We start from the raw sequence: 26,646 nt of genomic DNA, 5'->3' as shown, positions 1-26,646 counted from the left end.
ATTCATTTATCTCCTGCTGTTTTTACAGTACAAATTGTTTTTTTTTTTTTAAAAATGTATGAGTTGCAGACTTTCTCACTTGTATTTCCAACATTATCATTAGAGCCGAGGACTACATGTTCCCGAATGAATGAGTTATATTGTTATGTACTACACAAAATACATACATCCCGAGCTTGCAAACGCCTTTTGGGTGACATCCCGTACTGAAAAGAGAAACAGGGCCTCATTAGGAGTTTGGAGTTAGCCATGCCCTTAATAAGGGCAAGGCTGCCTCCAAACTCGGGTCCGGGTCCGGATTCCCTGAATGGGGAAATTCCGGGCCATTCCGACCTTGGATGGCCCGGTATTTCCCCATTCAGGGAACCCGGATCATCCCCATTCCCATTCGAGCCCCAATGGGATTGTGCAAGGAATTAATAACGGGCCCGTTGTTTGCTCCCTGGTCCCCTCGCGGGACCCGCAAAGGACGTCTGGTCTGACCAGATGTCCAGAGAGGGTCCCGCGAGGTAACCTCGTAATAGGGCGGTATGGGTTTAACAGCACAGGCACCTTTAACAGCGCCGTTAACCCCATACCGCCAGGGTCCTAATGAGGCCCACAATATCCACCTTCCTCTCCCACCGCAACAGCTTGCTCGAAGCGCTGATCAGCTGACGGTGCCTTCCCCTTTCTCCGCTCCACTTCCCCAACCCTTAACAACTAACTGTGTGCTAAGGCCTACAGTTTTGACCCATCAAATGTACTTGGCACCAGAGAACTGCAATTCTGTCCTGGGAGAGTGTTACATAGACAGTCCTCTCTAGCACATAGGCGTTCAGGTACTGGTTCTTCTTTAGCAGTGTTGATTTCAGGATGGATCACCTACCTTGACTACCCCTGATAGATTGTGGACCAGGATTCAAATCTGCTGTCCTCCTCATCAACTGGGCAAAAGTATAATCTACTGTGTGAACCCTAAATAAACTGGGTCCCAGGTTTCGATCCATTCCAACATTGTCATTTTAAATGTGTTCAACAAATGGTGCATTTTACACCCGAGGTATTTATTTATATATGTATTTATTATGTTGCTCTTTTTCCCCTGCTTTTATTGCATGAGTTTTTATATAGTCTTTTTTGGGGGGTAAGGGAAATAATCACAGGATGCTGGTGAATGTGTTCAGTTTAAATCAATACTTGTTTCTTGTTTGTCTCTTGTCAGTAGTCATTGAAATGAATGGGCTAGTGGCAAGTATGTGATCCTGTAGCCAAAATTCAATATGTTATTCTCAATTTGGAGCCATTTGGGTGGAGGGGAAGAGAGGTGCAGTGACCATGCAGAGCTTTTAGCTATGTCACATTTTACTCAACTTTCCTAGTGGCAAGGGTGAAAGAGTGGGACAGGTGAGAGAATTATTTACAAGTTCCAGGAATTGAGTTTGCCCTATAGAAAACTGTGAGAGAAAACACACGGGGAACATAATTACAATAATGATGATAATAATGTTAATAATAAAAGAGCCAGACAGAATAAATGTATTACGGTAATGTATACAGCACCCTTCTGCCAATAATATTGCCTCCCTGCTCCTAATTAAAATGCTTAGTTTGGACCCCAAACTTCCTTTGGAGATAGAGAGGGCACACAGTTCTCTGGGATCAAAACCAGTACTTGGACGAAGACCAAGACATTTCATCATAACATTTTAAAAATTTCCTGTGAGTGAACTGGTCTTAAAAAGAGCCGGTGAGCTGGGTGACCTGGCTTGGGGAGGTCACAAAATCAAGATTTTTGGGGACCTGAGCAGAGATGTCTTTGAGAAGAGGAGAGCTTTCAATACAACAAAAGAGAAGGCAAGAAGCAAACATTTGAAATATTATATGGTGTACCCTGCAATTTTCAAAGTGGTACTAAATGGCCTGATTCTGGGCCTCATTCCGAGCCATGCCGGTAAGTATCGGTACTTTCCAGCATGGCGTAAAGTACGACACCGGGCTGGTGCAAGACCGCAAATTTTGGCCCATTCCGAGCTCGCAGACACGCGCTTTGCGCCATGCCGGAAAAGGACCGAGCGGCCTGCCGCAAAACTCCCCGAAAAACCCCTACCGGTATGCTGCAACATGTAAACAACAACACCGCCCTGTAAGCTGTAGCGTCAGTGCATAACGGTGGCCGTAATTTACGGAGACCGTAAATTACGGTCACCGCAATAAAAAAAAGGAACCGGAAATTATGACATCGCACAGGAACGGGAAGGAGAGCGGCGGCCATCTTTAAAAACACAGCCCATTGCCATCCTCAGCCGCCAGCACCCTTGTGAGGTAACTAAAGTCGCGAACAGGACCAGGCACCTCACAACATACCCAAAGCACCCAAAAGGGTGGCGGATCGCATTCGCAAGCAGAGATTCTGCCCCGAGGAACTCCAGGCCATGGTCGACTTCCTGGCAGAGCATGCCGATGTTGTCTTCAGCAGCGACATGTGGAGGGAGTCCACCCTCCGCAAGAAGAACATCTGGGCGGAACTTGCACAGAGGGTGAGCGCTGTAGGCAACACCCCCTGCACCCCCAGGGACTGCCGCAAGCGGTGGGATGACCTGCGTGTGCGGGTGCGGGGCCACCACTCCAGCAACTGCAGCCAGGCTCTGCAGACGGGAGGTGGACCAAGTACCGCAGTCCAACTTGAGCCGTGGGAGGAGACCTGTGCGGCTCTCATTGGCACTGAATCCATTGAAGGCGTGGGGACCATGGAGTGCGGGGGAACGACTTCTGCAGAAGGAGGTGAGTGTCCACAGTGTACACTGGCAATGTCCATTGCATGATGAAAACTGACCCAGGGGCCATCGAAGGCACCCTCTCGTGTTGCCCTCCCCCATCCAATGCATCCCCCCATCCAACAAATGCTGAAGCAAGTGCCGCCTAACGATGGTCCAAGTGCGAGTACATAACGCACCTCAACCATAGTGAATTGACTTGCACAGCCCATCTTGCACACTGTTCAGCGTGTTGGGCATTGTACTAGCCAAAATGTACATAACCAGGGCACAATGAGTCACTCCCAAACATGCGTATATGTCATTACCATGCACCTGTACCACTGCCATAGCTACCCCCAAAACAGAACAAACCTAAAATGACCAAAATGTCCATGCAGCCATGTATGCAAATAGGACATTGCACATTAACTAATGTTGTCCCTCTCTTCTACCCCCACAGGCACTGACCATGACAGCACAGAGCCCCAATCAAGCCGGCCAAGCACCTCCATGGGTAGTGGCAGGGTCAGGCCAATGCCAGCACCAAAAACAACCACCCCCTTGCCTACGGAAATTCCACTGGAAGCTGCCGGACCACCATCCCACACAGCAACGGCGGCAGCAACTATGCCAACCCCTAGCTCGGCACAGTCGAGCGTCTCAGGGGAGGCTGCTGCTACCGCGCCTGATGATTGTGAGCACAGCCCGTCACCCATCTGGGGGGCCTTGTTGGAGGACGGCCAAGACACAGTGCACAGCCCGAAGCCATGCATCGTAACACTGGCCTCATGCAGTGACTCTGGGGATGCCCCTTCACCTGTGCACAGTCTGGAACTCAACCCGCAGGGGTATGATGCCGATCTCCCCAGTCCACCCATACCGCCCCCTGCAGAGGATGCTGGACCAAGTGGATCTTCCGATGGTTTCCCATCTTTTGGCGGGCAGCGAGTGCATCAGTTGACGGACCTCATACAAAACTACATTGATGACAACTGCCAGGCCAGGGCAGAATTGCATGAAGAACTCAGTCAAATGCGGTAGTCCCTCACCGACTGCACCACCAAATTGTGTGACTCTTTGACAGACAGCACGACCCGGCTATGTCATGTCCTTGGCCGCATAGCGAATGCCCTTGAGGCAGGCCATTCAAATTCCGAGCCACAGCAGGAGGACACGGCCGCAACCAGTGAGGCCACGCAAGGCAGCCCGGAGAGGCGCACTCGGCGTTCCATGCGTCAGCGGGATATACCTCCCCCAGACAAGGGGAGCAAGAAACATTAGGCATTCCTGCCACATGTGGGCTTCACATGCTACATGGGACGACTGCTCTGGAGTTGGGGGGGGGGGAGGGAGGTGATGATTTGTTCTGGAGTTGGGGGGAGGGGGAGGGGGGTGATGGTTTGTTCTGGAGTTGGGGGGAGGGGGGTGATGGTTTGTTCTGGAGTTGGGGGGAGGGGGGTGATGGTTTGTTCTGGAGTTGGGGTGAGGGGGGAGGGGGGTGATGGTTTGTTCTGGAGTTGGGGGGAGGGGGGAGGGGGGTGATAGTTTGTTCTGGAGTTGGGGGAGGGGGGAGGGGGTGATGGTTTGTTCTGGAGTTGGGGGGGAGGGTGTAGGGGGGAGGGGCTGCTGCTGATGTATGCACTATTTTGTTTTTCTCACAATACACAATTGGTGTCGCAAACTTCAACCGTTGTGGACATTCATCATTGCACATTTCTTCATTGACTACTGCCAGTGCATGGTGTACAAGTATACACAAGTCCAGTGCCCTGTGTGCCTATGTCATGACACCCTCTACTGACTTGTGTCCTGGAGATCTTGTCCACTGTAAGTACAGAGCATTACATGTCCCTCAAGTGCACTGCCTCAATGAACCTTTGTTGCCACTTCACCCTCCGCCTTCACCGCATCGTCCTGTGGTTGTAGCAGTACCATGTCAGGGGTGATAGCCGCTCATGTAGGGATGCACTTTTTGTCCATCTGCACATATGACATGGGCTCATTCGACACCAGATATCAGTGGATGGGTCAACCACCAGTCCTGCTTCGCCGGCACATATGTGCTTCACGCAAGCCAGGTGACTGCTTCATCTACACGCATGCACGGGTATGGCCATTGTCTGGTTGCCCCATGGGCCTGTTCAGGGGGTTAATGAAAGGGGTCATGTGGCTTGTTGTCAAGGGACAGCCAACAACAGCTGCATGTGTAGCCAAATGAGGTGAGTGTGTGGACTGTCATGGTGGAGAACAGTACATGGCTGTCATGGCAGGGTTTCAATGATGGCCATCTGCACATGTCCATAGATGTATTGCGCACGATCATGGACACAAATATGTGTCCGATGCAATGGAATGCAGTGGGGGTTGCGTCTACATGATGGTCCGTGAACGTTGGTGTGGACATCTTGGGGTACATGTTCCTTTGTTGCATGCTGCTGTCCTGATGTCGGATCAATGTGGTGCTGTGTACTGTGTAGAATCGTATTTGGGTGTGATGGCTGTAGTCTGTGGATCATGGTCATCATCCTGCTCTGATCCATTCTATGGTGATTCCCAACACTCCTATGTGTGTGCCATGCCGGTGACGTGATGTCGTACCCCTGCTGCCCTCCGTTAATTCCACTCCCAGGGATGGGTCTCCAATGTGGTACCAAGCTGGGGGATGCCACATTGTGCATGTGCAGTGTGTCTTCCGATAGGCGCTTACGGTTGTGGTGTCCGCCAATGAGTGGTGCTGGTGTGGTGTGATTAGCCCTTGTCAGTTGGTGGAGATGTAGTGTGTTGTGAGTGCCTTATTCTAGCAAAGTGGGAATCTGTTCGTATGTGCCGTTGCACTGGTTCTGTGGCAGGTTTGTTGTCGGGGTGAACACCGTACGGTGGCTTCATCGTTTCAACCCAGTTGGTTCATGCAGGCACCCACCCCATGGCACCAGTGCACTTGCATGACACAGTCAGACGACTCAACCCCTAGCCAGGCAGGTCATCCTGCATGTTGGACCATGTGGCGCGGTAGCGTGGTGAACTGATGGGCCTTTGAGTCATGTGTAGTTGTTTGGTGTTGGGCCCACCCATGTGTGCGGTTCTTGGTAGCGTTGGATTCCATCTGCACGTAGGGGGAGTGGTATTGTTTGCAGTTGCTGTCCGCCACCTGCATGCCATGCTGGTCCACATACGACCTGTGGGTGCTGTCAGGGGCACCATTGCCATTTGGCATGCCTCCATTTGCATTAGGTCCAGCTTTACTGTTGTGTATCTCATGGGTGGTCCATGTTGGGGATTGGTAGGCCCTTGTGTGCTTGGGGAGGTGTAACGGCACTTGTATATGTGGCCGCCTAATGGACGGTTGTGACATGCCACTGTGTGCTGGTAGGTGCCTGTGGCATGGGTATGGGGCACAGGCAACACTGTCACTTGTGCCAGGTTGGCACTGTACATTTGTATGGTGCTCGCTTTTCTTGTGTCTGTGGCGCAATATGGTGATGACGGTGTCACAGTCTAGGTGGTCAGGGGTGTCTATCTGGTAGGACTTCTCCTTGAGTGGCCGGACATGCTGCGTGTGCATGGGGGCTGCTGGGGTGGTAACGGAGGCTGCACTGGTACTGCATGCAGGGCCTGTCTCCCCCTCCTTCTACCCCTGTGTCTCCTCAGTGGGGGGGTGTGGTGTTGTTGCAGGGGTTTGTGTGGTTGTGGCCTTGCTTGTTCTATTGGTGTCATCTTGGTGTGGGAGGGGGTGGTGTGTGGGTGTGTTCCTTTTCTGCTGTGGCAGACTCCTGGTCTCCATCTGTGTTGCATGTGTGCACCTGTGGCTCTGGGACCCACTGCTCAGGGTTCTTTACTCCTTCTCTGAGATGCCTGTATGTACTCCATGCCGGTAATGCACTTTACGGGCTTGAGGAGGCCGTAATTTACGTGCGCTCCTTACTTGTGATCAGCTCCGGTTTACGCCATGCCGTTAATTTCGGCATGGTGGGGTGCGCGCGCGAAACAAGACCGATAATTACGGCATTGTAGTTTATGGTGCCGTAATTAACGGTCTGAGGGGTCAGAATAGCATGGAGCGAAAAACCATGCCGGTAAATCATTACCGGCATGGTTTTTACCTTACCTCCATGCTCGGAATGACCCCCACTGTCTTTACTAGATCATTATATAGTGCAGAAGCATTTCTCTCTGACCTTGATCATGAACCAACGGAGGAATCAGCCATACAAAGAAATGGAGTGACAGGAAATAAGAAAAGATGAAATGCTACCCATAGATGGAATATATTTAGTCACCAGAATGATCTTTTTTTAAAAAAATGTATGCTTCACTTAAAGATATGTGTTAATATATATTTGACCATGTTGTGTATCTGTCGTTAAAAATGTTTGAAGTTTATGCTTTTAAAAATAAACAAAGCGCGTGCAGGATACGAGGAGGGAAAGCTGTATTAGAGGAAGGGACCCATCAACAGTATTGAGCGTGATGATGGAGGAAAGTAATACACAATGAGGAGATCAGGAAGTGTACCGCTGAATGAATGAATGATGTAGGGGACATGCCTTACGAAACTCTGGGGAAGTGTGCATTCAGAAGGGGATCGGGAATGAGCCTGCAAGAATTTGCGCATAAAACAATCTGAGGTGAGCGTCTTTGACAATGGGTATGGAACTCGTAATACGAGTGAATTCCTAGCAGCTCGACTCAGAGGCGTTGCTAGGAGGGGGCTTAGGGGGCTATAGCCCCAGGTCTTTTGGTTGTAGCCCCGGATGGAATCTCAGGGGCTACAACCAAAAGGCTAGCTAGCCCCGAGTTCCACAGTCCCGACATTAGAGTAGCCCCGGATCTTTTCCAGACCTAGCAATACCCCTGGCTCGACTCACACACCGGAGCAATGTCTCTTCACACAGAGATTGAAATACAACGCAGGGAATACTGCAAAACTCTCAGAAGACGTGCATCTAGCCGCAACTCATTTGCGTTGGCGCTCAGACTATTTAAGGTTCTGTGTGGCATTATTGTTTGGATGCCGTTTGTAGTAAAAGCAATGTAGAAGTAAGCAGAAGCAAGATTACATCCTAAACTAATTAACTTTTTGATCATTGCTGGGGCTATATTAAGCACATTACGTTATTGTGCTCTTTATGTTAGCATTATTATGAATTCGAATCCAATTGGGATACAGGTACCAGGGATTTAGTAACTGGGATCTGGGGGTGCTATGACGTGGAAGCTGTTCGCATACAGTTGTGGGCCTACAACATGTATGAACACGTATGGAAAATTTGATTGATTGCAATGTTAACATGCCCTAGCTGTGTTGGGCATGACCTGTAAATGAATACGGGCAAATAAAGTAGGTGGTGTCCATATTCCTGCCTACGCAACTCAGATGAACCAGTTGCCTAAGGACTCAATTTTGAGAAGAAAAGAAACACCACTGAATACTCACTGTGAATGGTAAAGTCATGTCATGAACTTTAAAGAAGGGTCTGAATGTAATTTTTGGGGGCAACGTTATGGGAAATAACTTCTGTATTCCAAAGGGTCACGTCTTAATATAAGTTGGGGCAGACCCAGGAATGGTACAGATTTTGAATGGGAAGGGGACGCAATGGCTAGTATATCTGCATGCAACTACACTATCTGAAGATGTTTGAATATGTTTGTGAATGCTTCATTGCAAGATCTTGTTTGGTGTTTGGTTGATATCTGTGAGGATGGTAGGAACTTGGGTAATGATATGATATGATAGTTTATTTGTATCGCGCTCGTACACAGGTGTTTCAAAGCGCGACTAGGCAAGGGAGGGGAAACAAGGGAGAACACAAAAACAACAACGATCTTACTAGGCCCAGTGACATTGAGAACGCGCAAGTGCATGGGACGGGGAAAAGGGAAAAAGTGCATGGAAGGGGGAGAGTGGAAAGTGCAGAGGAGAGTAGATAAATAAATAATAAATAAAAAATAGAAAGGAGGCAATAAACAGTGATAGTGCAGCCAGCATGTGGCAAGTGCTGTGTTTACGGCGACAGACTGGGTAAGTCTGCTAAGTGCAGAAAAGAAGAAAATGTGGTGGGGAGCTGTATGGGTACAGATACTGTCCATCCAGTGCAAAGGGTGGCCGGGAGGCAGTGCAGGAGGGTGTCAGGTTGAGCAGGTACCTGGACCCAGAGGAAAGAGGATGGCCAGGTGCACAGTGCCAAGAGAGAGCGAGTCAGCAGGGGAGAGGGGGAGAGAAGGCAGAAACAAAGAGGAAGGTCTTTAGGTGCTTCCGGAACCGTAGATGGTTCTCCTCAAGTGTTAGCGTGGCAGGGAGGCTGTGAATGTGGTTAATATGTTAATAGATATGGCAGTATGAGAGAAAATGCTTATGTGAGACATGGTTGGGATGGGCATTGGTATCTGGGGGGATATGGTTCGAAATGCATTGTATAGTGGGAAGGTTTTTGTTCAATTAATGTCTGGAAGTTCACTCCAGACTTCCAAATTGTCAATATATCATTGTATTACTTTTGTATCATTCTCTTTGGTTTGTGTTCTTTTAATTTGTGTTGTCTATTGTTTGGAAATCCCAACTAATAGTTTAATTGTAGCTCAGAATACACAGTTATTATTTCTGATATAATGAAAATAATTCTTGCTCACTGTTGTGAAGTTTATATGATAGAAACAATGGCCAATATAGAAATTATTAAAAGGTGCTGTGGCTGTGAAGGACTATATTATTGAATAGGAAATTAGTGCACTGACGACAATAACCTGGAATGTTAAAGGTCTAAATTGTTCCCGAAAGAGGAGAAAGGTGATAGCAAGGATTTGGAGGGCAAAAGCAGATGTAGTGTTTCTACAAGAAATACACTTAACTGATGAGGTCAAGAAATTTCTAATCAATTCAAGGTATCATCTGGAATTGTACAATTGTTTTCAACAAGATCTAGACGAGTTAGTATTTTATTTAGGAGAGGTATGACATTTAGAGTTGCTAAAGTGACAGTGGATGGTGAGGGCTGGATTATTTTTGCAGATATTCAATACAGTGGGAGGACAATCACATTGGGATGTGTTTAGGGCCCGAGATAACCTAGGAAGGTCTTTTTTGATGGAATCACTCGACCACTGCATAAGAAATGTAATTGTAGGAGGTGACTTTAACTGTGTTCTTGATTGCAAAATGGACCGAACTAGCCAATGCGGGTACACATTTTGGAGTGCGTAAAGAATTTGAGCTTTTCCTCCAAACATTTGACTTAGTAGACATATGGAGGGTAATGCATCCATCCCTAAGGGAATATACATTTTACTCCCCGGTACATGATTCATTCTCTAGAAGTGATTATATATTGATTTCTGATAAACTGATAGACAAGACCTTTAGTGTGGATATTAGGGAGCGGGAAATCTGAGACCACACGCTGGTAGATCTTTGCTTGAATATTAATAGGAATTCTTAAAATGCCACCTAAAAGTAGGAGTTTTAGGAGAGAATGATATTGTGATGGGTAGTCAGGCATTTATGTTCCCATCTATATATCATTATACGTTTGGTGGTATATCAGCGGTAAATCTGCTGAGATACAACCAAATGTAATTACTGTTACCGCCACTTGGTCTGGCGGTATTACTGTCAGATTACAAGTGGAGGTGTGGCAGTGTAAGTCCCCATTTATTTGTATTCTCTAGGACTCAATGGGGCATTTCGGCAGAATTACCACAGCGGTAATTCTGCCTATGGTAAATCCACCAAAATTGGGCATAAAGGTTTTCTACTCCATCTAGGTCCTAAAACCTTGTAACATATACGTTTATCTTCCTTCTTTCTGTAGCTGGCCAAAAACTGTAAATTTCTTAGTACTAGTATGAATGGTGAAATGCAAATCAAACTCTGCCACTAACTCTACACATCAATCCTTTCCTCAAAACAACCTTCTTCCTACTAAACTATAGCCAAAACCTTCACCTTCACAACACACCCCATCCCCGACCAACAATATCTGTCCAGTTAATTTACTTAAGCATTGCAGTGGTGGGGGCCTCCAGTTTAACTAATGCTAAACCACAGATAGGGAGTCAGTATCAGTGCAGAGATAAGGTATCGAGAGTCTTTGTTGGGTATTTTTATTTGCCATACTTCATGGTGTGTCACCCATTTCGAGGTGCACCCTGCCCACGGTTCAGGTGTGATCCTGCTGGCCAGTGCCCATTCTCCCCGTATTGGCCTGTGCATAGCTCAAGAGGTTCCTCCACTTTTACATGCGCTCTGTTATGCCAGAATTATTCTTCAGTAGTCTGGACCAACTGTTGCGTGGCACATCTTCCCAAATCGATATAAATTGATCATTCAGATAATCTTGCATCTATATGCACGCCATGTCCCATTCCAGATTCCGACCAGCTTCGAGCACGCCATACATCAGTTTTCAGAGGGCCCCCTGAGTAAGCTGACTCAAGGTTCCTATGACATTGAGCTCCCTGATTCGTGCCCAACTGCCTGTAAACTCAACCCCATACACAAGCCTGATGGCCTTCTCTACTCAATCCAATCGTCCCTCTAAATTTGAACCCTTGTATATCCTCCATGTTGCAAGTGCTGTTTTAGCCCCACTCCACATTGTGCCCAATACTTCCGTTTTCTGATGTCCTTCCAACATCTCCTCTTGTTACTGCGTTAATTGGATACCAGCCTCCTGAATACAATTCCGGTAATGGTTGGTCACCTGAAAGGCAGACAAAGGAACCATAAACAAAACCATTGCCACTGTTGCATTCATTACCATGGGCCTCATTCCGAGTTTGGAGGTAGCCATGGTGCTATTAGCGCCATGGCTGCCTCCAAAATTGTTCCGGGTCCGGGTTCCTTGGATGGGGACTTACCAGGTTATTTCAACCTGGAGGATCCGGTAAGTCCCCATTCAAAAAACCCATCCCCATTCCCATTAGAGACCCCATAGGGCTCAATGGGAATGGGGAGGGAGCTAATAACGGGCCCGTTAATTGCGGGCTCATTATTAGCTCCCTGGTCTCTTAGCGGTACCCGCTAAGGGACCTCGGAATGCGGTGGTAAGGGGTTAGTCCCCATGTATCTATAACCCGTTCTCTCTGGGTTTGATACTGCATTGTAACATAACTTTTGATTGCAAATGAGTATATTTTATGAAACCTTCCATTTCTAATTGTGGTGATTGTACGTTCTGAATCATCGTGTACATGCTGTACTCTAGACTATTTGAAAAATAAGACTGTGCTTCGGTAGCATTTGAACACACCTTTGCAAATCTAGTACTGTTACACCAATCCACTCTGGTTAATAAATAACACTACAACCATACCTTTCTTCCCTTCTCTTTCCCTGTTATAGCACCAAGATCGTCCATCTCAATATCCTGGCACCACCACCCGGTGCATTGCCATGGTCAGTTTTACCACATCTGGAGCCATGCTTGCATTGCAACCAAGTCCTCTCAGTGTTGTCACTACGTGGTTCCGGTCCGCTGTCTACACAAGGATATGATCTTCAAAATAATTGTATTTCTTTTCTTGACAAAGAGAACAGAACTACAATAATATATCACATCAGAAACATGTGATGGTTCAGGATACAATGTTGTTAGTTTTTCAGTTACTGTAGTTTGTATGAGTTTATGGCCCTTTGGAATGTGCATATATATTGGTTGGGATTACAACAGAATAATTATGAGTCTAAATAAACAGATAAACTCAAGAAAATGGCAAGTGACTGTTTTATGAGCAATTATCTAAAACAGGGAGGTTACAACAAACATCAAGGGACGTATGCTCAGTCTCTCAATGATCTTCACAAAAAATACAATTCATATAATCAATTATGTGTCAGAGTGACATCATACTACGTGGCAATAGTGAAAAACCTATCAAGGGTTGGGATTAGCGATGGGAAACATCTAGATATACAATTGCATAGGAACTAAGTTTGTTACTGGCTGTCCTTTATTAGGTGGACAATTTATGCCTACCTCTTAAAACGTGTTATTTCAGAAACATTGGATACACAGTTTGTCATTGGTCTTACAAGCTATAAGGTTCTTTTTTATACGGACTAATACAATTGGTTGGCATGCTTGTGCCATGCCTGAAAATTCAGTTCTTTAGCAGCACGCAAGCTCAGACCCAGGATCAGGGGGATAGGAAATGAAGCTACCTCACCACTCAATTAGCGCAGCAACTCAACCCATGCATTCTGCCATGAAATTGTCTTTGTACTTGGCCTCCTTTGTGTTATTTCTTGCACCTTAACGTGAGAAGATTGACCCTCTGCACACTTGTTCTTCTTCAGAGTAGGCAGCTGACCTCAATTTCTAAGATCTTCACTCCAGGCCAGGCTGCCTTGCCACGCAGCTCCATGAGCCTGCTATTCTGCTGCAAAACAGGTTTCCATTTTCCGTTTATGGTTTCTGGCTTATTTATTTCATGATACCTATGTCCAGTTTCTGTACAATAGCTGCTTCACCTGCATTCTATTTACTATTCATAGCTAGCCTCTGTAATGACTTGATCGACCTTGAGTTTCAGCGTCTGTACATTTATTGAACTTCTGGTTTCTGCAGCACTTTGTTAATGTATAATCTTCTTCTTTTCCATGTTGATTACTTTACTAAATCCCTTACTTCGTCATTTATCCTCTAGGATCAATACATTGTCTTCAGTCTGCATCTCAGACGTAGTGCACACTTTCTTATGACATCATCAATTCATGTGCTCAGCTCTTTCTCATATTACTTCAGGGAGTTCCTGTAGGTTATCATCACTTTGGTGTTACATTCAATAGGGTTGTCCCAATGGGTATCTCCTTCCAAATACTTACTGCGGTATTGGTACGATAGCTGGTGACAGGCAAGGCACGTTCACGTGTCTCCAATACAGTGGTGGTAGGGGGGCGTGATCTCCTACAGATGTATACAGCTGCTCCTCTAAAGGTATGTAGAACCAGTACTCATATCTCTAGCTCTAATATTAGGATGGGGTTTCCTTGTGGGTTCTTCCATCGACAAATTCAGAACTTTAAAATAGTTATCGTCACACATCCAATTAGGTAGAGCCTCACACGGATATGGTGCTACTTCGATTGGACACTCGGCTGGCTGTGGTATAAATCCTAACCAAAGATCTACTACACATTCCCATGACCCATTTAGATCAAAAGTTCATCTTTGCCACTGTACTATCCATCATTTCTTATGCGGCAGTCAAGTTTTGACATCTGCTGATGTCACAACATTAGTCATGTTTCACATTGCCACCATATTTTGTACAATAGAATCAGGTTGTCCTAAAACTATGTTAGCAAAGGCCAATACAGAAAAACAGATCAATCAGACAATAGAAGCTACACTGGGGGCATAAGGGGGGGGCTGCCATTTGCAGTGGCTTACATGCACCCATGTTGGGTGTACCTGAACCTTCACGGCTGAGTTAGAAGTCAGTAGGATCATATAGGGCCCCGTCCACCTTGGGGATAGGGCAGTCTTTCTCTGGTGCACCTTTATCATGACACTGTCGCCGGGTTGTAAGGAATGACCTGGGGAGTCTGGTTCCCTTGCCAGAGCAGCTTGGATCTTATTGTGAATGAGAGTGACAGATAACATTAGTGTCTTAATATACTACAACAATCGATCATCTGATAACTACAAATTGCCTGGTACACTTTTCACAGGTGGTGATACAGGTAACCATATAGGTCTTCCATAAAGGATTTCATACGGACTTTGCCCACTTCAACCCTATTTCTTGGGCCAGTTTATTTTTCAATACTTCATTTTGTCTCCCAACTGCCCCATCTGATTGAGGATGGTGAGGGCAATGCAAATTATGCAGACCCTTCAAAGTGGACACTGGTGTTTTGATAATATTATTAACAAAATGAGTTTCTTGATCACTGTTAATGCATACCGGTTTCCCGAATCTAGGCACAAATTTCCAAATAAATATGTTTTGGACAGTCACTGCATCGGCCTTTCTACAAGGGTGCAGCTCCACCAATCCTGAAAAAACATCCACTATTACTAGCAAGTATTGCCACTGAATACATTTTACCAGTTGGAGAAAATCAATTTGCAAACCTGCAAATGGGCCATATGGTGCAGGGTGTGCCCTGGGTCTAATCGGCACACTCTACCCCACATTATTGTATAAACATATCACAGATCTTTGACAGTATTCTTGAGCCATACCTTTAAGTTCTGGTGCAAACCAGGATTGTCCCAATAGCATTGTCATTTCATCTCTACCAACATGTGCCTGTCCATGTTACATTTTTATTAGATGTGACAGTAATATTTTTTGAAGCCACTAACCGACTCTGTTCGCCTCACCACAGAGGGTCGTCATGCAACAGGCACCCCTTTATTATCCATTTGTCTTTTTGATCTGTAGGCGCAATATCTTGCATTTGTATTTGTATTTGACGCAATAGAAATACAAATACAAATCTTGCATTTGCGCAATGTCCTCTAACATTTTATATGATGTCCCCTCCTGCACAGCTGCACCGGCAAGATGTACACATCATTGTCTTCTAATGTAGCATCTAATTTGACCGTTCGGCCTGCAAAATTATTTCTACAACTAATAGAATCATTCAGTGCCTGGTGAGCGGCACATTTGATGATGGCAATCCGTTCAGGCAATAATATTGCATCTAACAATGCTAACACATTTTGACTATTTTTAATGGATTTCCCGGTTGAAGCCATGAATCCTCACTGTTTACAGAGTTGACAAAAGTTGTCTTAGGTGTATCTTAAATTGGTGTAAATATTCACTGATTGTTGAGCAGCTTTCATTAGGGTGACTAATTAGCATACTTGCGCTGATGTCACCTCTGGTATTTCCTGCTCTCCACTAATTCTGCAGGTTTACATACCACGTAACGTGAGAGCACTTGGCCATTCTGATTTCGTAAACACAACCCATCAAAGAAATGTTCGAGATCTGGGTCTGGGAGCAGTACATCAGAGAGGTGTCTGGCAATTTTTGAGTGTGAAACTCTTAGCAAATGGTGTCTTTGATTGTATGTCACAATCGTTTTAAGTCATCACCAAGTTTATGTGTCTCAATGACAGTGCAAGCCGCAGGGCCAACTGACTGCGTCCCACATGGTTCTTCAGGCTATTCCTACTTGACACACACCCGAAGGACTGTCCACATAGGACATACCCTGCCACCGCCTGTGGCACCAGATGATGATTCAAAACCTTTGTGACATACAATCATGGACATCATTTACTCCATGAGCAACCTTCTATTTAAGATTACCTTGAAAATGACACAGAAGTGTCGAAACATGTGTTGGCTATACAAATAATTATAGGTTGCACATACTCAACCATAATTGTTTGACTGGTATTTGAGAGATCTTGCTCTCAGACTAACTACAACACTGAGCGCATGTGCTAAGGGTTTCACACCCATAAGTTGCCAAAAAAGCAGGGCACCATCCCAAGCAAACCCTGTCACATGCAGCAGGACAATCCCAAAATCTCCAGATCGAGCCAGTGCCCACCCTTTTGTATTCTCCCCCTTTACCATTAGAGGTTTGGTTTTCAATAGTATTGATAATACGCAACCGGGACAGCCACCTCTAACAGCGTTCCTAATACAATATTTTCACTTTGTTGCACTATCAGAGCTGCTACAGCTACTGATAGGAGACAAGGCAGCATTCCTGCTTCAACTGAATCCAATTCCTTGCTATAGTTTGCTACGGGTCTATGATGAATCCCACGTTTCTGGGTAAGGACGGTTTAAGCAAATCCTTTTTCTTCCATGGCAATCCAGGGTTAATCCCTTTTTGTAATCTGGTAAAACTAATGCAGGGACTGCAGCCAATAACCATTTTATTCTTGCGAAAGCCTCTTCTGCCTCTGGTGTCCATTGCAATGGTTCAACAGTGTTTAATCATGTGTAATCCTATAGTGGCTTAGCTATATCAGCAAATCCTGAGATCCATTGCTGGCAGTAACCCACGGCACAGAGGAAAACACACATTTGCATTATGCTCTGTTGCTTTGGTAGGCTGTAAACAGTCTCTTTTCATGAAGGGGAGATAAGTCGACCTCCCTTCATAATGTCGTGTCCAAAATAGTGCACCCTAAAAGCGCCTTATGCCCTTTCTCTGCCAATTCTGTTAACAGTACTTTAGTATCTTCTTTAAACGCCTCATATGATGGACCTCATTTTATGGAGAGGCGATTAACAAAGCATCAACATATTGTATGAGTACAGATTTTCCTGGTACTTTTGTGTCATCTAAATTTTTCTTTGACTGTTATGACAAGGGGGTTGGGGACTCTGTATACCCTTGGGTCAAACAGATCCATATGTGCTGGATCCACCATGCGAAAATGCAAATAAATGCTGACTGTTTGTATGCATGAGTAAGTGCATTGAGGCCACATAATTGGGGAAAGAGCGCTATATAAATAGCCAAATACAATACAATACAATGAGTACTGAAAAAAAAGATGAGCATAAATCGACCACCATAAAATGCATGGCATCTGGTGAAATACACAACAATATGGTCACTGGCTTTGGTACCACAGGAAAGGAAGGTATCACCACGGCATTAATAGCACTTAGGTCTTGTACAAACTGATATACATCCTTCTGTGGTTTCTTCACAGGATAAATAGGAGTATTACATATACGGCTATTCTGAACAATTATTCCCTGACTCAAGAATGATTCAATCACTCGGTAATCCCTTCCTCTGCCTCAGGTTTCAAGGGATACTGGGGTGTACGGAGCAACTGTTTAAAAGGATGTACTTGTATCCTTGCTGGTTTAGCTGTGTGTATGTATCCTACTTCATTGTCATGAGTGGCCCACAGTCACCCAGTTATTGAATCAAATAACACCGGGTTATCCTCGGACCAATGATCTGCTATTTGTGTTGATCCTCCTTCAGTGTGCTCCCTTTGTGTGGCCATCATTGCCTCTACATTATCCATGGGCACACTTAGTCCATCAGGAGTGCAATAATGGACAGGTGAAAATGTACATTTGTAAAACAGATTGGTTCACACCTGTTTCTAAGAGGCATGGTACTTGTAATCCCTGAACGCAATGCTGTACATACAAACCTGACACTGTACATACAAACCCTCCAGGTCCTGAACAATTGGTCAATTGGTATAACCAGTGCTTCCACAATCGCATCCCCTTCTGATTGTCAATACCCAATTTGAGGTACCCCTTGTCCTTGCGGTGTCTCTGGGATGAAAGGATTGGAGTTTGTATTTGGTAACTGGGACATCAGTCCCATGGGCGCAGTCAGCCATTGTACCTGCTCACCCTCACCCCTATGGTTGCATTTGTGCGTTACCTGGCCCAGTTTCCCCTGGGATATATTGCCTTACTTGTGGGATGAAAGGACATTCATTTTTATCATGCCCCTCATTCTTACAATCATTACAAATCAACAGGTTCTGTGCCATAGCTCTCAGAGCTTGCTGGCTTTTCCAATTTCCCTGCCCCTGATAACCCTGTATTTCCCAAGCTTGTTGTTGGTCCAACTCTCCCTGTTGCCTGGGTAGCTGTGGCTGTCTCCCGTATCCTCCATGTTGGTTCTGGTATGGTGCAAGGGCCATTTGACTCCAGCCTCTGCCTCTATCTCCACCTCTGCCTCTACCTGCACCTCTAGGTCAGCCTACTCTTTGTACCTGATTCCCCTTAAAGAGTCCTGTTTTTCTGCTGCTGTCCCTGCACCTGCCCCTGGAGATTTTACATCTGCAATGTCATGAGTTTATTAGCAAACAACTCCTTTCTCGGGTCTTAACAAGCGACACAATGATGTGCCACCACCGCTAACTCCGCCAATAGCTTAGTCTGCCATTCTATGCACACGTTCTTAAACTGAACCTGTACCTTTGGGAGCAATCCCGCTACAAACAAGTTTGCTATAGCCTCCTGTGCTTTTTTTTCAGTTTTGTAACACTTGAATGCTGAGGGAACACTAGCTTCAGTCTGTCTAAATAGTCGTCCAGGTATTTGCCTTTATTTTGTTTACAATTTTATATCTTTAACCAATCTGGCTTTCTCGGGCATACCTCCATGACCATCATCACTATCCTATCTCTTCCCTGCATCAGGGCAACCCATATGCCTGGATCGATGGCTTGCCAAACCCCTATTCCTTTAATCACTGTCTTACCTCTGCTGGTATTACAAGTCTTATAATTTGATTCATATTTATATTAGGGAACTCTTTAGCTAATGTCCTAAGATCTTCGGTGTCCATGGTACATTAACTGTCATTAATGCGAGTGGATTTCCCCATCTCCTTGTGTCGGCACCTGTCTGAGTGGAGCTTCAAATATACATGAATACCTACCATATACCATCCCCCCTCTTGTTATTGAGGGGTCATACAATGGTGGGGATTCCACCACTGGACCCAGTATTTCTGGTGCTGTTGGTAGTATCATGGAATTATCCTCTATGAGTGCATTTCTCCTAGTTGCCGCCTTTCCAGGCGGGCAGAAAATCAAGTATATCTTCCGGTGTCTCACTATCCTGATCCTCTGCTTTGTCAGTCATCATCGGTCCCTCCTTCTCTAATATCGAGTGAGCACATTCAGCCTCCGCTAATGCTCTCCTACCCCTTAACAATTTTATTTGACTTCTCAATTGATAGTTGCTCTCTCTTAATCCCTTTACTTTCCCATTGTCTCTTCTAGCTATGGCTTCCTCGAGCCACGTAGCAAACTAACCACATTGTACTACTGGTATTTGCTTACCTTCCTTTTCCAAGGCCCGGTTTAGGCCTCCCAGTTTATCCAGATTAACCATCCCCTCTATCAGGAATTGAGTCTGTCCATTTGGTCACATCAAATGATGCTATGGGTCCACAAAAATACAAGATAAACTGTTAAAGTGTCTTAACACATAGTGGGTGGGTGAACCCTTTGGGGGTTCCTCCACCTCTTTTGACTGTTACTTGCCCATTTCACTTTGCCTATTTAAACTTGCTTTCGCTCCTTACTTGCCCTGTTACCGAGGTCCCCCTTCTCCATTTGTTCTTTGATTCCACTCCTTTGAGAATCAGAGAGTGAAAACAGGATCAATAACTGAAGACGCTGCAAAGTAGCTCTGATTGGAACAAGGGCTCTCATTATGCACTCGTTCACATGTCCCTCTTTACTGATGGGCTTTGCTAATTTCCCTGACACGTTACTTTAACCAATACCCACACGTTTTACCTGGCTTCACTCCTAACTCTGATATTTTGTTATGTTAATTTCTCGATAGAAAATTGATAACAGGACAAATAATCACAGATCTAACATATGCAAATATTACCAACAATGCTCTGTACCCCGCTCAGAATCTCCATCCCATTAGAGCATCTCCCCTAAATATATCCCTTCCTGAGATGTTCATTCCATTGTCCCAAATGGGATGCTCAGTTCCCAGTATGGCTTCATATAAACTTTCACCAGCCCCGATCTCCTCTTCCGGAAGACCCCTATCGAGATTTTAAAGTAGGTCTCCTACTTTCTCATGTTGAATGCTCATTGGGGTGTCTGTGTGGAGGTTCTCAAGGTCCGGTGGTCTACAGCATTACGCGGCAGGTCTGAGTCGCCAGCACCATTTATGAAGGTAGAAATCAGACAAAAGTACTCAGTAGGCATATCAGAAATGGACAAAGCAAGACTACATTAATTAGGTAGTTGGGATCATAATAAACATTAGCATCTTATAAACCCACTGCCCAAACTAATGACCCAACCTGCCTCCAGTTTGCCTTTCCTTATATCCCCTCATGGTCTTATCCACTTACATTTGTCATACATCAAATTAGGTATCCCACCTCCTTGTAGCTCAATGAAACACTTTGTAAACATTTGTATTACATCTTCGATGTCAGTCTATCCTCCTGGGACTGCATGGCTCTTCACTTCCAGGTCAGTTGCTCTAGTCTGACGATATCCAGCGTCATCCTCCTATGCGAAGGCTGTGGAGCCATCACCTCCTGAGGCACATCCGGCTGAGAATAATACCCTATTGTCCAAACAGGTTTGGGCCAATAGGATCCAAGATGGAGGTACAGGTGGCCTTCACAGCCTTTCCCCTGTTCTCCCCAGACAAGGTTTCTAGAGAAGATTGATCTATGAAAGTCTCGTCAAAACAGGTTGTCCCCTGTTCCTCTAAAACTATCAAGGACCGCATTGACATCCTGGCTCCTGCTTTGGCTGACTTCTGCAACCAATCCTTCCCCACTGGAGTATTCCCATACCCCCTGAAGCACTCCCTTGTGCACCATCTTCTTAAGAAACCCTCATCTGACCCCTCTTGCCCTGCCAACTACTGCCTAATAACCATCACTTCTTTCCTGGGTAAACTCCTGGAAAAGCTGGCCATCTCACAGCTTAATCTTCAACCTGAATTAATTGATTGTCTCCATGACCTCCAGTCTGGCTTCAGAGCTGCCAGAAGCACGGAAACTGCTCTCCCGAACATCCGTGAAAACTTGCTCTCCAACCTTGACGCCAATACCCCCTATATCCTCATTTTACTTGATCTCTCTTCTGCCTTTGACACAGTCAACCATGTCATCCTGCTCAACCATCACCGTGATAACCTGGGTATCACCGATCAGGCCATGGCTTGGCTAACCTCTTTCCTCTCGGATTGACCCTCCCAGGTCCAACTTGGGTCCTTCCTCTCTTCTATCTCTATCTCTTGCTGTGGTGTTCCCCAGGGGGTCTAACCTCTCTCCCTGACTTTTCAACCAATACCTGGCACTTTTTGGCCACTGCATTGCCACTCTCTGGCCCACCTTTCAGTGCTATGCAGATGACACTCAGCTCATTCTCAGGATCCCTTCCACCACCTCTTCCCCTTCTCTCATCTCTGATAGTCTGTCCGCTATCCAGGAGTGGTGCGCCACCAACGATCACTGCCTTAATGCCAGATTCTCCTCATAGGCACATCTGCTCCCTCCTTTCCTGTTGATCTCTGGCTGGCTTCTCGTGCCCCTCTTCCTTCTCCCACTTGTGAGACTCAAAACCTCTGGGTTATCTTGGACTCTACTCTCTCCTTCTTTTCTTACATCTCTGACGTCTCTAAGAAGTCACACTACCAGATGCACCTCCTCAGAGGTATTCTTCCTTTCCTCTCCTTCCTCCAGAAGCTCACTGTTTCCAGAGCTCTGGTTCTCTCTAGGCTTGACTACTACCATAGCCTCTTTCTAAATCTACCTGCTTCTACTCTCCGCCCTCTGCTACTCATCCAGAACAGTACTTCGAGACTTGTCCTTAGCCTCACGCCCATGGATCATATCTCACCAGGACTTAAATCTCTGCACTGGCTCCCAGTGGCTGTGAGGATTAAGTTCAAAACCCTCTGCTTGCCCACAAGACTTTCTGGGGCCTGGGGTCTCATTATCTACAACTCTCTCTTCCTAAATATGTTCCTTCTCAAGCTCTTCACTCATCTGCCTCTAACTCCCTCAGGGTCAGTCGCTTCTCCAAGCAACGAGTTGTGGCTGATCTCTTTCTTCAGCTGGGGCCTCCTTCTGGAACAGCCTCCCTACCTCCCTGAAACTTGAGGAGAACCATCTCCGGTTCCGGAAGCACCTCAAGACCTTCCTCTTTGCTTCTGCTTTCTCTCCTTCTCTCCCCAGCTAAACTCCTGACTGAAACTGCACTGGTCACTTGGCTACCCTCTGATCTCGGGCCAGGTCCCTTCCCCTGCCAGCTGCACTCCTGCCTTGCCTCCCGAGCAACTACTGCACTTGGGGGCTGTTTTTCTATATCCCACAGTCCCCACCAGTTCTTGACACATGATGTCTGCACTTACCCTGCACTTGGCACTAGATGGCAGCAGTTTTAACCACTGTTTTTATTTATCTTATTTATTTTACTGTTGATCCTATGCTTGATCCTATGTTCTGCACTGCCCACTACCCCCCGCACTTTCCCGTTCCCCGCTCCCCTGCACTTGCGCAATCTCAATGTCACCTGGCCTAGTAATATTGTTGTCTCTGTCTTCCCTCTGTTCCCCCTCCCTTGCCTCATCGAGCTTTGAAACACTTGTGTACAGGCACGTTATAAATGCCATATCATATCACCCCAGTGCCCCAAGAGCTTCCAAAAGCACTGCCTCAGCAGTCCTCTAGCTCGCTGTTTGTTTTATTAGAAGCTCTCAGGGCAAGTGTTACCAACCGCCAATAGGTAGGGATAAGCCTATACATTGGATTTACCCCTCTCACTCGATCTATTCTTCACTTCAATGTCTCAGCCCCTTCACCTTCTACTCCTCCCCTTCCCTCTTCTATTGCCAAGAGGTAATTCACGCAGGACTCTCTTGATCCTTGCCTGGATGATGTGAGGACCTCTCTCACCCCTATATATGCCTCTTCCATTGACCGTGCATTTTCGGACTTTCACTATGTGCGTATGACAGCCAGATTAACCTTATCTTGCACATACTTTAGCACCTTCCTGCCCTGCTCCTCGGCAATTAGATCACCCCTAAAATCCAGCCCCTCAAAAAAGACATGCATCATGAACTTTGATGCTGGACTCAACCCAACTCAGACTACAAACATTCCCTTGTTGCTCTCTTCTTTGCACACTGGACTCTGGCAAATCCTCCCACTGCAAAACCCTAATCTTTTCCTAACTCAATAAAACCCCTGCAAACTTTCATCTGCCCTCCAAACTTTGCTCACACCTCACAGGTCAATGTTTACTGTGTTGTCTCTCTCTGACAATAACTTTGGTCGCTATTTGTTCTCTAAAATCTCTAAAATTCATGACACTCTCAGAAAACTTCATCCCTCTTCTCTGTCCCCGACTCTCATTCTGCCTACCACCTCTGCTCTTTATCCCTTCTATATTTGACAACTACTCCCCTATCTCTCTTGAGTTAGCACCCATCCTTCACAGTGCCATCCCACTCTGTGCCCCTATTGACCCGTGAAAGGATTGTCTTAATTACCTCCCAACACCTCTCTGAGCTTGTTAGCCTCTCTGTCTCTGCTGGTCTCTTCCATTCCATCTTGAAATGTGCGAACACTTTAAAGAAACCCTCTGATGAGCCAAAAATTCTGGCAAACTGTTGCCCAGTTTCACTCATACTCCATTATTAAAATGTCCTAAAGTGGGTTTTCTTCTACCAAATTGCTATGTGCCTTAAGCATAATGGCTTTAGAAATCCACTTCAATCTGGCTTCTGTAATAATCACTCCATATGGACTGCAATCACAGATGTATCCAAGTTTCTCTCTGACGCCCACCAATGCTGACTTTTTCTATACTCATTATTTTAGACCTCTCCCCCACATTCAACACTTCCCACTACTCTCATCCTCACTCTTCAGGACCTTGGATTTTGCAAATCTAATCTATCCTGGATTGCCTCCTACTCAGAAGATTGATCCTTTAATATCTCTGGCAACTCAAAAACCTCTGACTCCTCCTCCCTCCCTCTTGGTGTACCCAAAGATCAGTCCTTGGACCACAGCTCTTTACTCTCTATACCTCTACATTCGATATGTTGTCTTTGGCTTTCACTATCACATCTTTTGTGGATGACACTCAAAATTCCTGTTCTCCTTTCCTGCCTTCATCCCAGCCATCTTGGAATGGTATACCAACTGTGTTACTGCAGTCCATCACTGGATTTCTCAGCTCTTCCTCAGGCTAAACTCTTCAGAAATGGGTATGATCCTTCTCCCAGCTACCAATGCAGACTTTAACCTCACCTCGCCAATATTGTTCCCAACAGAACATTTTCTCCCTCGACGAAGGCTTACAACCCTGGTGTCCTCTTTGTTTGTGAACTTTGACTGCAATAATTCATCACTATCACACCCTATGTTGCTTATATTAACTTTCTCCTTTTGTAATGGCTTGTTTTGCTTTAGTGCCCAGATGTGGATCCTGTGCCTGCTGGCTCTCGAGACCCAAGCTACTCCTCACTGATGACACCATATGAGGCCAAAACATGTATGCGGATGCTTGTGGTCTTGTGCAGAAGGGATGTGACCAAGCAGTTCGGGCTGGACTGTACCGTTTGGGGTGGGACCAGGCCTGATTGGCATTTGGTCTTTCCCCTTCTGTAATGGCTTTGCAGGCAAAGAATGATGGTCTGGAGGGTTGTCCAGAGCAATGCCAGAGGTTAATATTAATTCAAAACCTTCCAGTCATCACCACTTTTGTTTTATATTAATGTTCTCAACATTCTGAACCTTTTTCGATGTTTTACTTGCCACTGCACACAAATTCCAAACTACACCCTCATCCTCAATAAACTTGAATGTTTCTCATGCCTACTTCTTTTTCCTCTCTACTATTTCCTCCCATTTTGACAAAGTCCTCAACTTCACTACTCACACTTTCTACAACCTACCTAGATCCTCTCACATTTCTGACTTCCAAACACCACGCTGAACGGCTGTCCATACTCGACCACTCGTTTTTTAAATTCCTTTTCCTAGTCTACAAAATTATCAAAGGGCCATCTCTGTTTTTGGTGGGAAAAGAGGGGCAAGGCAGCTTGAGACTTGGACTAACTAAATCAACCCATTATTTGGACTCTGCAAGAGAATATATTCTGCAATATTTAATATGTGTACATGGAAACAATTCTACAGTGCAATCATATGCTGATGTTGAGGGAGGCTATCAGCATTCTTTCCATCACAGACATCTCCATAGTCTTGATAAGAGCCAGAGATATTAGGTGCCAAGTTCCTACATCCCGAAGAGATGAAGGAAGGGCTTGTTCTGGGCCTATCTCTCCAGGCGTCTGTCTGGATTCTTGGCCCTCTTGAAGACTTTGAGAAGAAGAAAACTGCATTGTTTTGGAGGTTCATGTAATATTTAGATTGTGACAAGACAACTAATACATCCCCAAAATATTCCCATAAGGGGGAGCACTCACCAAATTGAAAGACATTCTTTCATAATGGGTCTCTTTGCAGATGATGGCAAGGATTGGAGTATTCCTGGTAATGGGTCTGGAAATTAGCTCAGTCCTATCTGGTGGGTACTTATACAGTCTTTTTTATGAGAGGAATGCACCAATTCTTGTCCAGCGTTAAGTACATGCATAATTCTATGACCCTGGAATCTATATAAGCTTCAGTAGAAAAGATTGGCAATCCTCAAGGTGCAATCGGGCAGTTACTTGCAACAATCTGGAAGCTAATGCTGGTGCGGAAAGAGAACGTGAACAAATTAGACTTGCCCAAGCATTTCCCATCGAGGCTGTGTAACCTTGTATCCCGCAGAGTGTACTGCAGGCCTGCTCACAACCTAATTCTTGAAAGTAAGTCATCTGTTTAATTGCTTTGTTCCTTTTCCACTTAGTTCACACCCTCATAAATTGGCTCACCACTTGTTCTCATCGTTGTGCTATTGTACAGGCCCCTTCCAGGGATTCCCTCCACTATCAGTAAATATTAAGTTGAAAGTCTTTTGCGATCCAAACTGATAAGCCTGTTCTTCAAATAAATACAGAACACAAATTTAAACTAAAGTCATGCTTTATTTCTGATCATTAATAATCATCCATAAAAACGTTCTAAATATATAGAGTTTCAAATATGGAACAAAAGTTCATTTGGAATAGCAGCTTCTCCATTTTCCACTCCTAATTTTAAAAGAATAAGTAAAAAAAATGTTCAACCACAAACAAACCATATGATTATCCAGCTTTTGCATGAGCACTAAATCAGTTCGACATTGTGTAAAGTGCTTGAGCATGTGTGCCCAAATCAACATTGTTGCCTGAATTGACAGATATAACAAATAAAAAAATTAAAAAATAAAGTGTAGTAACTCTTGCACCACACCTGAAGAGCAATAACAAAATACATTGGGCCTCATTATGGGCCCAGCAGTTGCCGCCGGTCCCGTACAAATTTACCAGTGCTTGA

The sequence above is a fragment of the Ambystoma mexicanum genome, chromosome 5q (genome assembly GCF_040938575.1).
Source record: "Ambystoma mexicanum isolate Mex_15411 chromosome 5q, UKY_AmexF1_1, whole genome shotgun sequence".
In the NCBI taxonomy this organism is placed as follows: Eukaryota; Metazoa; Chordata; class Amphibia; order Caudata; family Ambystomatidae; genus Ambystoma; species Ambystoma mexicanum.
The sequence above is the reverse complement of the archived record's forward strand: the minus strand, read 5'-3'. Positions refer to the sequence as shown.